At 45.4% G+C, this 12,592-nt stretch overlaps 1 protein-coding gene across 6 annotated transcripts in view; it reads right to left on the bottom strand.

Annotated features, from left to right (window-relative positions):
- The window catches only part of SAMD12 (sterile alpha motif domain containing 12), a 655,615-nt gene that overhangs the window by 280,377 nt on the left and 362,646 nt on the right, over window positions 1-12,592 (bottom strand). Inside the window, exon 6 of one of the 6 annotated variants that reach the window (XR_004538410.1) lies at window positions 10,466-11,856. The exons of the other annotated variants lie outside the window; for them this stretch is intronic. The gene's annotated coding sequence lies outside the window, so the exon portion shown is untranslated. Of the gene's footprint in view, window positions 1-10,465; window positions 11,857-12,592 lie in introns of those variants that run through there. 6 annotated transcript variants of the gene reach the window in all.

Below are 12,592 nucleotides of genomic sequence, written 5' to 3'. Positions count from 1 at the left end.
CCCCGCAGCAATAGCAACGGGGCCCACCCTGCAGCAACGGCAATGGGCACCTCCCCCCCTCAGCAATGACAATGGCGCCCCCCCACAGCAAGGGCAACACAGCCAAATCTGTTACAGGAAGGTCCCATGATGACTGCTTCTGCCGGTTCATCCCCCTCCGACATCACTTCTTCCGGAGCAAGTAAGTGACATCGGAAGGGGATGGACCGGCAGAAGCAGTCATCACGGGACCTTCCTCTAACAGATCCAGCCGCGTTGCCATTGCTGCCGGGGGGGGCTGTTGCCATTGCCGTGTATGCCGGGAGGGGGCCGTTGCTGTTTAAAAAAATGGCAAAGTGAGTCGTCCTCCTTCAGCAGGCCCCCCTCACAGTTTCAGGCCCTAGGCATGTGCCTATTGGGCCTACTCCCACCACCTCTGCTGCAACATCCAATATTTCTCTCTCTTATCCCCTGGGCTGTGTGCAGCATCTTTCGCCACTGCCCACCAGCCCCATGTCCAATATTTCTGCTTCTATCACCCCTCTCCAGCTCCATGCCACATCTTTTCCTCCATTCCCTCCACCACCAATATTCCTTCGTATTGCATCCATTATCTGTCCCACTGTTTCCTCTCCACAACCACATCCAACATTTCTCCCTCTTAGCTCTCTCTACCTCACTCCTCTCCCATCATGTCCAATAATTCTCCTCTTTCTTCCTTTCCCCATGTACACCATCTCTTTCCCGCTCACTCACACCCATGCTTAATAATTCTCCCTTTCTATTTCCTCCCCCACATCAGCATCTCTTTCCCCCTTATGTCCGAAGTTCATGCCCCCTCCCAAGAGTATGTACCTGTGTTCTGGCTGGCTCTAAAACATACAAGTAGGTATCCTCATTCTTTCCAGCTGCACTTCTTTTTTCATAAAGCCACAGGAAGCAGCAGCAGAGTATGACCAAAGGCCCTAGTGTGCTCTCAGGTATGACATCTCTCATGTCTCACAATCCCCAGTCAATATTGCCTCTGCCTTTTCCTAGCCATGTCTTCTCTTCCTTCTCTGCTTTCCCCAAGTTGTCTATCTCTTCCTCCCCCTTCTGTCCCCTCCCTGAATCTCTCTCCATCTCGCCCCCTCCACATCCATTTCTCCCTCCCCCTTTGCCTTCCCTCATGTCTATCTCTCCCTCTCTTATTTCCTCTGTCCATATCTCTCCCTCTCCCTATCTTGCCCCCGCCACATCCATTTCTCCCTTCCCCCCCTCTGCCTTCCCTCATGCCCATCTCTCTCTCTCTTACTTCCTCTGTCCATATCTCTCCCTTCCCCCAGTCCCATATGCTCCTCCCTTCTACACCTAGCTATCGGCCGGTGTGCCTGCTGGTCAGCACTCTAACGCGCCCCTGCTGGCATCTACTCCTTCCTCCCATCTGCTCACCCGCCTGCCTCGTTTAACTTCATAGAAAAGTGTTACGCCGCGCTGCCACAGATCTTGGCATCGTCTCTCCACTGCGGCCAGCCCTAGCGGAAACAGGAAGTTGCCAGAGAGAGCAGGCTGCAGTGGAGAGAAGACGCTGAAGCCTGCAGCAGCGTGGCACAGTGCTTTTCTATGAAGTTACACGCAGTGGGCAGTTGAGCAGACGGGAGGGAAGGGGGGAGGAGTAGATGCTATCAGGGGCACGTTAGAGAGGCACATTGGCCGGGGTAGCAAGCTCCCAACCTCACAAGAAGTGGGGGGGTTCCCCCCGGATCACCTACAGGAGGGGCAATTTTGGGGGAGGCCATGGCTCCTGTGCCCCCCCCCCCCATTCCGACGCCTATGCTGTTATCTCTAAAAATACATTATCCCCAGCAAGCAACTGAAATACCCCAGTCCCTGAGGCAGGGAATTACAGTACACTATTTGAAGGTGGACAGGAGCCATATTTCCGTAAAGGCTACAAATTGTAAGTTCATTTATTTCTTTGTTTTGAGTGCTGAATTAAAGATGAATGCTTAAATAGGGTTACCAGATGCTCAGATATCCCTTTTGAGGACATGTCCAGCACTTTGTCTGGGTTTTGAAAAGCTGTGTCGGGCAGGGAGGAAGTCCACGCATGTGCGGTCATCATGTAGCGTCCGTGCATGCGTGGACTTTCTCCCTGCTTGACAAAAGCAGGCAGCGGGGAGCAGGGCTAGGGCGAGCTTGGGGATGAGGGCAGGGATGGGCGTAACTAGGCAGGCCTGGGGGCGGGGTTAGAGGGTCCGGATTTTCCAAAAGGAAAATCTGGCGACCCTATGCTTAAAGAACCGAGAGTCCTATTTGGTACTGTTCTGAGACTACAGCGCTAAAAGTTTAAGTTGCTGATATTCTCCGAGAGATTCAATACAGCATCTGAGCGTTGAGGTAAGACTCATTGTGCCCATCTTGCTCCCCCCCACTCACACATCCAGGGAAAATCTGAACTGGCGTCCTACAGAGGGGAGTAGATTCCAAAGTCTTCAGAGGTCAAATCGTATAAGGCAGGGATCTCAAAGTCCCTTCTTGAGGGCCGCAATCCAGTCGGGTTTTCAGGATTTCCCCAATGAATATGCATTGAAAGCAGTGCATGCACATAGATCTCATGCATATTCATTGGGGAAATCCTGAAAACCCGACTGGATTGCGGCCCTCAAGAAGGGACTTTGAGACCCCTGGTATAAGGGGAACAGCTAGGATTACCAGATTTTCTCTTTTAAAAAAGAGGACACTGGGCCCTGCCCTGTTCCATTCCTCCCCCTCCCCCCCCCCCCCCCCCCCCCCCCCGGCACTGCTCCATGATCAACAATTGGGCAGTAAGAACCGTGTACAGTGTCATTACCCATTGTTGAAAGGGATCTATGATCCCATTCTACTCGTACTGCACCACCCAATTAGGTATTCCCAGGTTCCTTTATTGAAAGCTTTTTCAGTCTCTACACTAGCAAGAATATCATCTCCCTCCCTCTCTTAACGCTATGATGGCTTTCAATATGTTCACGGAAGCGCAATGACCCGAGACAAAATCCCACCTAGTCTATATGGATCAGCTGGAAAATCTCCTTGTTCATAATCTGAGCTGTTCTATTTCTATGTTATTTGCAGATTCTTCCGTGCTGTCTATTATGGGGAACAGTGAGTTGCGGAGGGTAAACCTACATCCTCAGCACCTTGAGGTTATGGGTAGAGAATGACACAGTGACAGAATTCATCACCGTCCCCGCAGCGGGAAACCACCTCGTGTTATTCTTTAGTGTCTATCTCAACCTCAGTCCTACACAAGCATTCTTCAATGCAGGGCTTGAGGGTCAGTGGCTGTGCCCATTCATGCTCTGATTCTTCCCTCTCTCCTTAAAGAATGACATGGGGATGGTCTCCCGCGTTTATATGCAGGGACGGGAACGGCGATGAATTCTGCTACCGTGTCATTCTCTAGTTGTGGGTTCAAACCCACGCTGCTCCTTGTGACTCTGGGCAAGTCACTTGGGGCTCCTTTTACTAAGGTGTGCTAGCGTTTGTAGCGCACGCAGGATATTACCGTGCGCTACACCGCACACTACATGGCTAGAACTAACGCCAGCTCAATGCTGGCATTAAGGTCTAGCACGTGCGGCAATGTAGCGCGTGCTATTCAGTGCGTTAAAGCCCGAGCGCACCTTAGTAAAAGGAGCCCTTAGTCCTTCCATTGCCCCAGGTACATTGGAACAGACAGAGAAAAATGCTTGAGTACCTGAATAAATTCATGTAAACAGTTCTGAGCGCCCTTGGGAGAACAGTCTAGAAAACTGAATAAAGACCCACAATTTTTCATGTTTCTATTGTGTATACTGCTGTCAAATGTGTATATTTCTGATAACTGTTTCACATTAGACCTATTACTAGGTCTCAAATTGCTATTTCCATGTTTACCTAATAGATTTTATTTATGCTTATATTTGGTCCTTTTACTATTGTTATGCTGTTAGCAAAATTGTAAATTTTATGCTAAATTGTAATTGATATACACTGCCTTTGGCGAATCTCTTCATTAAGGTGGTTAATAAATCTCAATAAATAATTAAATACTGCTACTGATGCAATATTTGTATTTTGCCTTCTGGTCGATTGTTTAATGGAAGTAGAATAACATTAGCTTGTCCTAAGATGGCTGTCCATCCAATGATTGCGATGTAGTAAAACGGTAATAGCTTGCGTTTTGATGGTTATAGCATGATTTCAGCAAAAGGCCTTAGTGGAGATCCAGTTGTAACCTTAGGTCCTGTTGTGTGCACAGAATTCAACATTCCACAACCAAATACGCTACGTCCGCCTCTGCTCTTAATTATGCAGGACTCCATGGGCTGCAAATTAATCTCATCCCTACTGCCTCAGGAGGAGCGTTTTAATCCTTGCTTTGCAAAGTCGCAGAGCATAGTTTATGCATTAGCAGCAGGGTTTCTGAAGGCACCGTACTTCCAAACAAATAATTATACAGTAAATACAGCATTAAAGAGGCACTCGATGCTGTGCAATAAAAGTCACCAATCTTGCAGACATGTGGAGTGGCACGTCAGAAAAGATTTACAAATGGGACATGGATGTTTATACGCCAGTTTACTTGTGGCAGACGCATCCATTTTAGAAGCATAGACTATGCTGAAGATAGGTACAGAAAAGTGTGTGTGCATGTGTGCACCAGCAGATAAATGTTTATGTGAAACGGCAACATAAACATGTATGTAGCAGAATGTAAATGCATATGTTGCTTAATTAAGAAATATAGATGTATATATTTTTCTTGAAGCTGTGATGAAGCCTTGCCAGTTTTTGCTTTTGGGGGAGGGGGACATGGGTGGCATCAACCACTAGGGGGCATTAAGGAGGCAATCTTCTCTAATCCTTCCAGTGGAGCAGTGCGCCTAAGGGGGGCCCGATATTTTGAGAGGACATGTCCCAACCCCGCCCAAGCTCCTCCCACTCTGCCTCCTGGTTCCATGCCCTGGCACATCGCAATTCCAACAAGCCGCCTCCCCATCCGGCAGCAGGATACGCCTCAATAAAACATCATTTCCTGCTGCTTTAGGACCAGTCTCATGATAAAAGCTGGGTGGGGGCTCTCGGCTCCCTAGCGAGATTGAGAGAGATGATCCACAAAAGCAAGAAGCCTCAGCTAAATGCAGCCGACTTGGCGAGTCTATGAGTGTTGCTCAATATGGACCCTTTTCTGAAACCTAGATGTTCCTGGTAGATGTCCCCACTTTGATAACTGTTTGGACAATATTTTAAAATGTAAGTAAGAAAAGCGGAATATTTACCGACCAGAATATAAGTAGAGTAAAGCTGCCTGACCTGCAAATCTGTACAAAGGGAGACATTCATTCCTTTCCTGGGAAGATAGTGATAAGAGAATGAAGCAAAGAGTTAAAGTGCATATAAGAGCCTAGAATTAGATCTCCGTTTTCATAGGTGTTAGCTCTTTATGTGATCAAGGACAAAAGTGTGCCCTTATAAATCAGCCTGTCTCCGAAGCTCCCAGTTCACGTTGGGACTCCAGGAAAATAAGACTATATTCTGTGAGCAAAACTACATGATCTGCATGTTATTATTTGGAAGGACAGCAGATGCTGCTAGAAAGATGTGAAATCCAGCTGGAAAATGTTAGAACGAAAGAGTAAAAGCAGCAAATATTCTGACAGGACATTTTCTTCTCTGCCACATTAACAAGAGCAGGCCAAATTAATTATTAAGAAGATAAACGGACTTGCTGGAATTCTTAATGTTCACAGCAGAGCTTAATTTCTGAGTCTGGGGGAATGGCCAGGAACAAAGCTCCACCATTTTTTTCAGCCCCTCCCTTCCAGAAAGCCTGTAGAAGAGAGGGTGTGAGCTGTATAGAGAACAGTCACTCTACTCCAGGGGTGTCAAACTCAATCACATAAGGGGCCAAAATCTAAAACATAGGCTATGTCGCGGGCCAAATTTTTTATTAAGATACGCTAACCGCTTTAGTGCACGCTAAGGCCAGGACTCTGCAAAGTGTGTCCCGATTTTAGGCAGCTGTAAGCGTCCTACAGCTGTCTAATCAGCCAATCGGAACACACGTTTTTTTAGTTTTTTTTTAAATGCTCCCCAGGCAGGCCGCCAATATTGAAGGCGCCTCCGGGAGCCTAGGTAGGCCTGCAAGACAGCCTAAGCTCGCCTAATAATAACTTTATTTTTGTAAAATAACTTTATTTTTGTATACCGCCATACCCAAGGGAGTTCTAGGTGGTTCACATCAATTAAACAGTTTTACAAGAATTACAATTAAACAGATTTACAAGAATTGAACAGATTTACAAGAATTACAGTAAATCAGATTTACAAGAAGCGAAGTCGTTGAGGTAAGCATGAAGGGGTTGTATAAATCATTGTAGTTAGCAGGTTGGGGGAGAGCAATGAGAAGGAGTAAAGGGAGAGATCATTTTGTTGGTGGGGGGGGGGGGGAGAGAAGTGGAAGAAGGAGGGATTAGGGATTCCGTCCGTGGAATAAATGAGTTTTGAGTAGTTTTCTGAAGTCGAGGTAGGTGGGTGCCTCGAGCATAATTTGGGCTAGCCATGGGTTCTGTTTGGCCGCCTGGAAGGCGAAGGTTTTGTCGAAGAACCTTTTGAGGTGACATAGTTTTAGGGAGGGGAAGGCAAATAGATTGATTCTGCGAGAGTTCTTTTTGTTGCAGTTCAGGTTGAAATGAGGGATGAGGTAACTCGGAGATAAGCCAAATAAAGATTTGTAGCAAAAGCATGCAAATTTGAATAGGATTCTAGATTCAAAAGGTAGCCAATGTAGTTTGTGGTAGAAAGGGGCGATGTGTTCCCGTTTATTCGCCTTAGAGCCTTAGGCGAACCTAGGTGGCTCTACGCGTCTCCCTAGTAGAGGGAGAGATGCTTACAATGTAGGCCAGCAAAATGATGGCCTACATTGTAAGTAGACGCAGCCGCTATACTTATCGCGGCAAGGGATCTCCCTGCCGTGATAAGTATAGCGGCCGCAGCTGCCTGTCTCCCCACCCGATCGCCGTCAGGAGGGTGCCCAACCCTCTTGCTGGAAGGTCGCCCACCCAACACCCCGATCGCCGGCAGGAGGGTGTCCAACCCCTCCTGTCGGAAGGCCGCCCACCCAACACCCCGATCGCTGGCAGGAGGGTGTCTAACCCCTCCTGCCGGAAGGCCACCCACCCAACACCCCGATTACCAGCAGGAGGGGTTGGGCACCCTCTTGCCGGCGATCGGTGGGGGGGGGGGCGGGAAGGACAGGCAGCCCTGGCCGCTATACTTATCATGGCAGGGAGATCCCTTTCCACGATAAGTATAGCGGCCACGTCTACTTACAATGTACGGCCTGCCCGGGGAGTATTTTTTTTTTTTTAAACGTGCGTCCCGATTGGCTGATTAGACAGCTGTAGGACACCTAGAGCTGCCTAAAATCGGTACGCACTTTGCAGAATCTGGGCCTAAATGTGCACCTTAATAAAAAAGACCTATACTTCAACAAAGACCTTAGTCTTTGTTGAAGTATAGGTTTACAACCTCTCCAACCCCACACTGGCTCTGTGATGTAAACATAAAAAAATAAAAAATACTTTTCTTCTCTCTTTTAGGTCCTAGTTCACACCTGCTGTCTAACACCAGCTCTGGCAGGATACAAATTTCAAATCTGACATATTGTAATCACAAAACAGAAAATAAAATTATTTTTTCTACCTTTTGTTGTCTGGTCATTATTCAAATCATGTTGGTCCCAGGCTCTGGTTGTCTGATAACTCGCTTGCCAGGGTCTCCTTTCTTTCTTCTTTCCTTCTGTTTCCCTTCCCTCCCGCGGAGGTCTGGCATCTTTCCTTAGTGATGCCATTTGCATGTTTTCCTATTCTGCCTTTCTGCAAACTTATACCTAATTATTTTGCTGTTGGTATCATTTCTAGGTTCCCTGGTCTCACATTAAAGCAGCCTGCAAGAATTGCCGGTCAGCTGTAGCGATCCAAGCAGGCTGCTGTCAACCTCCATAGCACGTTCCCTATGCCGCAGTCCCGTGGGACCATGGCAGAGGGAACGTGCTGCTGAGGCTAAGGCAGCTACAGCTGACCAGCGATCCTCTGCAGGTTGCTTTAATGTGAGACTGGGAAGCCGCTTGAACCTACAGCTGATGCGGCGCTTGTACCTGTCTGCCGGCGGGCCAGCTTCAGTGAAATTTTTTATTGTCTGGCGGGCCAAATTTTATTACACTGCAGGCCAGAGTTTGACATGTCTGCTCTACTCACTATATAGCCCTTCTCCTGTTCCTCCTGCCTCTGGCTCATCCTCCCCTGCCACAGTTCCACTTCCTTTTGTCTAGAATTTAAACGCAATTTTACAAACTGAAGTCAAAATTGCACACAGTGTGATCAGGGTCTCTAAGCCACCAAAAAGTTATTTAATTTTTTGCAAAATACCAGAGACTACCTATCAGGGATGAGCTTTATGCTACAAGTGTTTGTGAGCTCTCAAGGTCATTCTTTCCTTTAAAATTTATATTTATTAAATTTCCAAATTATACCAAGAGCAAAGCTATACAGAAAAGCAGAAAAAATAATCTGATAAAGAAAGGAAAAAAAACAACACTTAACCCCTTGCTCTAACATATTTTGAAACAGGGAAAAGAAAAATGAATTCAAACAATTACATCAAATTAGTTCTGCAACAGTTCACAATAAGAAGCATCCAATACTGAAAAGTATAGGCAAAAATTTCACTCATATGCATGTAAAACAGACAGATGTTTAATTTTTTAAAAAATATTCTTTTGATCTATGCTGGATTCCCCCCCCCCCAATATATTTATTTAAGTGATAATCCATTATTTGCATGGAGATTTTTAAAAAAATTGAAACACTCCTGGAAAAAGTAGCAAAAACTTCTGCCTTCTCCTTTATGGTTCACATGATACATGAGGAAAAATCATTATCTTTGCTCCATGAGAGACTTTCTCCTTAGAGATTTGATCCTGAGATTTTTTTTTTTTTTTTAGTGTTATCAGTACAACTAGTGAAGGCTACAATCAAAGTTCTTCATGGAAACTCCAGCTCTGGTGGATGGGATATTCCAGAAATTTCCAAGGAGCTGGTGCAGTGGTTAAAGCTACAGCCTCAGCATTCTGAGGTTGTGGGCTCAAATCCACGCTGCTCCTTGTGACCCTGGGCAAGTCATTTAATTCCCCCTTCCCATTGCCCCAGGTACATTAGCTAGATTGTGAGCCCACCAGGACAGACAAGAAAAATGCTTGAGTACCTGAATAAATTCATATAATCTGTTATGAGCTATCTTGGGAGAACAGTATAGGAAATTAAATAAATAAATATTAATTCTCCTGCTTTATCTCTGGTCAAAGATCTTATAGAGGCAGGTAGACAGTAAATCCTACTAACAATAGGGATAGATTCAGGTGAGAATTTGAACAGATCCATACACAGGGCTCCTTTTATCAAGTAGCGGGGGTTAGCGCGTCGGACATTTCATCACGCGCTAACCCCCGCGGAAAGCCAAAATACTAACGCCTCATCAATGGAGGCGTTAGCGACTAGCGCGGCAGGCAGTTTAACGCACGGTATTCCGCGCATTAAACCCCTACCTCGCCTTGATAAAAGGACCCCAAAATTTCTTAAACATATCTCTAGGACAATTCTTCTCAATTAGAAAGTTTAACAGTCTTAAGTTTTTACTTCTGATCAAGTTCTCTATTGATTCCATTTGAAACTTAATGACCAATAGGACTGCTATAACAGCCTGGACACACCCTTTTACAAAACCACAGAGAAGTGGTTTGTAGCACAGGCCAGCGCACTGAATGCTCTGCGCTGCTCCTGACACTCATAGGAACTCCACAAGTGTCGGGAGCAGCATAGAGCATTTAGCATGCTGGCCTGCACTAAAAAACGCTGCCACGGTTTTGTAAAAGGGGGGAGGGACAATTTGTAATTGAGCAACTGTTTTTACTTCTAAATTAGTTTGAGGGGCCTTTCTACTAAACTGTGGTAAAAATTTGTCATTTTATTGAAAAAAAATTTTTTCTCCAGATATTTTATTGAGAATTTGAATATTACATATAACGAAATATGTAAAGTAAATATAATTCAACAAACTGTAAACCAGATAAATTACATAGCTTATGCATGTTGAAATTATTCAATTTTTTAAAATAAATTCTTTACTGATTTTCAAACTACAAATGCGCAATAAATGATTCACAATTTTGTACATTATATAATAAGCACAACAAAACTTACAAATATTACTGCACAAAGAAATTCCCCCCCCCCCAGCTAATAAACAAATATATCAAAACCTTCATGAAACTATTCATAAAATCCCCAGATCAATTTCAATTCCACTCCCTTCCTTTACCCCCCACCCCCCTCCCCAAGATATGTATGTTTACTTGTCTACAAAATAAAATTAATTATTTCTCTTTACAGTATTTAGCCAATGGCTCCCAAACATCCATAAAATTCTTAAATCGTCCCTGTTGGAAATTTTTAAAAACTCTTTGTACTGGTAGCACATAACAATAGGGCTGGTTATTGTAATAGTTTTGGCATTATTGTATGTTTCCGTTATCAATCACTGTGACATCCCTATGTGTTTTTATCTTACCCGCCAGCTTCAAACTGATCACTGAGAAATACCTGCATGCAAACAACATATGGATAAAAGGAGCAGTTGCCATGGAATGAACAGTTTATTTATTGTTTCAGTTTGAGGAGAAAGCTCCAGGAAATACTGCAGGAACAGCCCAGAAAAAAACTTCCCAATGCTCAGTGCTAATGGCTTTCACACGCCCGCGCCTCCATGCGCTGGGCTCCAACCAGCTCTTCTGGGTCGGGGGAGGGGGGTTCACCCGCTCCACACCAGGGCCCATAAAAAGTTATCTTTTACTCAGTCACTGTCACTCACTGCTCGTACATAGGCCAGGGCTGGTTAAATCCAGCAGGCTGAAAGAAATGCAAATCCTGGTGCTTCAATCATTCACCCAGTCTCACCTGTCCTTTAGGATGAAGAAAAAGGTAGGAACCATGAGGTAAACTCGAATGAACTGAATAGTTTAGTAACTTGCTTGAAGATAATAGAAATCATACACCCAAACAGGAGATTCTACCTCGCCACGGTAGAACAAAGGAAAACAAAAGAGGCGACCCAGGGTGCTCAATATCGTTATTCACAGTCAAGACCCAACACGTGTTTCGGCCGTAAGGCCTGCCTCAGGGGTCTTCAAACTTCACATTCCAGGTCATATGGAAGCCATCTGTCATAAGGTAACAATTCTTTAAATCCTCTGGCAACGTACAGTTATTTTTCTTATGTTTTTATGATGCTTTTTAATACAAAGATGTTTCTACGCCGAGGACCAGCTCCCATGATGCAATCGTGCGACGCTCAGCAGGGTGCTTTCCTCTGACATTCACATCTGTTACTCCAGGAGATGTTTCCAGCAGTCTGCCGACACCCAGAATCAACGTTTCCAGGTTGGTTATAATATTATCACTCTTCGCCTTCCCATTCACAGGCCTGTCATTAGGTACGAATCAGTTTATCACTCTCAGGTATTTCCTCTCTATCCTAACTCTTCAACCAGTAGAGAGTTCCCTTCTTTTTCTCAGACTTAGCAGGGGAAAGAAGGATCAACCAAGTCTGAGAGCGGCTTCGTCTCCTTTTTTTTTTCTCTTTAGTTTTTTCTTGTCCAATCCAAATAATGTCTATCCCCCCTCCTGGGTATGACAGGCGTCTCCTTCAGTATTCAGGACTTTGGCAGGAGTAAAAGGGACCACCAAAGACCTTCCTTTTATATGACTCCCCTTCACCTTGGGCAAAGCAACCTCCTGCTCCTCCCTCAGTGACCACCTGAAAAAAAATCTACCATCACTGCTTTTACAGCAGGGAATTTTTAAGGGGGGGGGAGTGTCACATATGCATGCTGCTAGCATTGAGCAGTGGGAAGTTATAGGGGAAGAATGGTCTGATGGATAGGGTTACCAGAATTTCCCAAAGGAAAATACGGGACACGGACAAAGTGGCGGGTTTTGAAAAGCTGTCCGGACTCCCGGACATGTCCTCAGAAGGAGGACATGACCAGGGAAATCCGGACGTCTGGTAACCCTGCTGATGCATGTGCACAAGAGCTGTGCCATAAGCGCTGGTCTTGTGCACATGCTCAGTCAGAACCAGAGGCTGGAGGCGGAGGCAGGGCTGGTATCTCCAGGCAACTGTGTGGTCAGTTTTAACTATAATGCCTGCTAAATGATGTCAAACTCACAATAAACTCAAGGAGAAATACACGTAGAACAGGAGGCTATGACACTTACATGCAGGTTATATAGTGGTGACTGGCTGTCCTGCATATATTCAAGTTATACCTGTGATCCTTCCCCTCTCCCCATGAAGAGGTTGGTGCATGAAAAATCTCTCTTCAGACATCCTAATGCCAGCTCTGAGCTGGCGTTAGATTTTTGGCTGTAAGAGTGACTTTGTTTTGTGTGGGGTTCTCTCAGAATTGTAAAGGAATAGGTAGTACCATTGGTTCGACTTCATTTCCATGCTGTTTGTGGTAGTATTTCCCACCCATATTGTGTCCCTTGCT

This window comes from Geotrypetes seraphini, chromosome 2, assembly GCF_902459505.1.
Source record: "Geotrypetes seraphini chromosome 2, aGeoSer1.1, whole genome shotgun sequence".
Taxonomy (NCBI): domain Eukaryota; kingdom Metazoa; phylum Chordata; class Amphibia; order Gymnophiona; family Dermophiidae; genus Geotrypetes; species Geotrypetes seraphini.
This window is presented reverse-complemented; position numbering and strand designations above follow the sequence as displayed.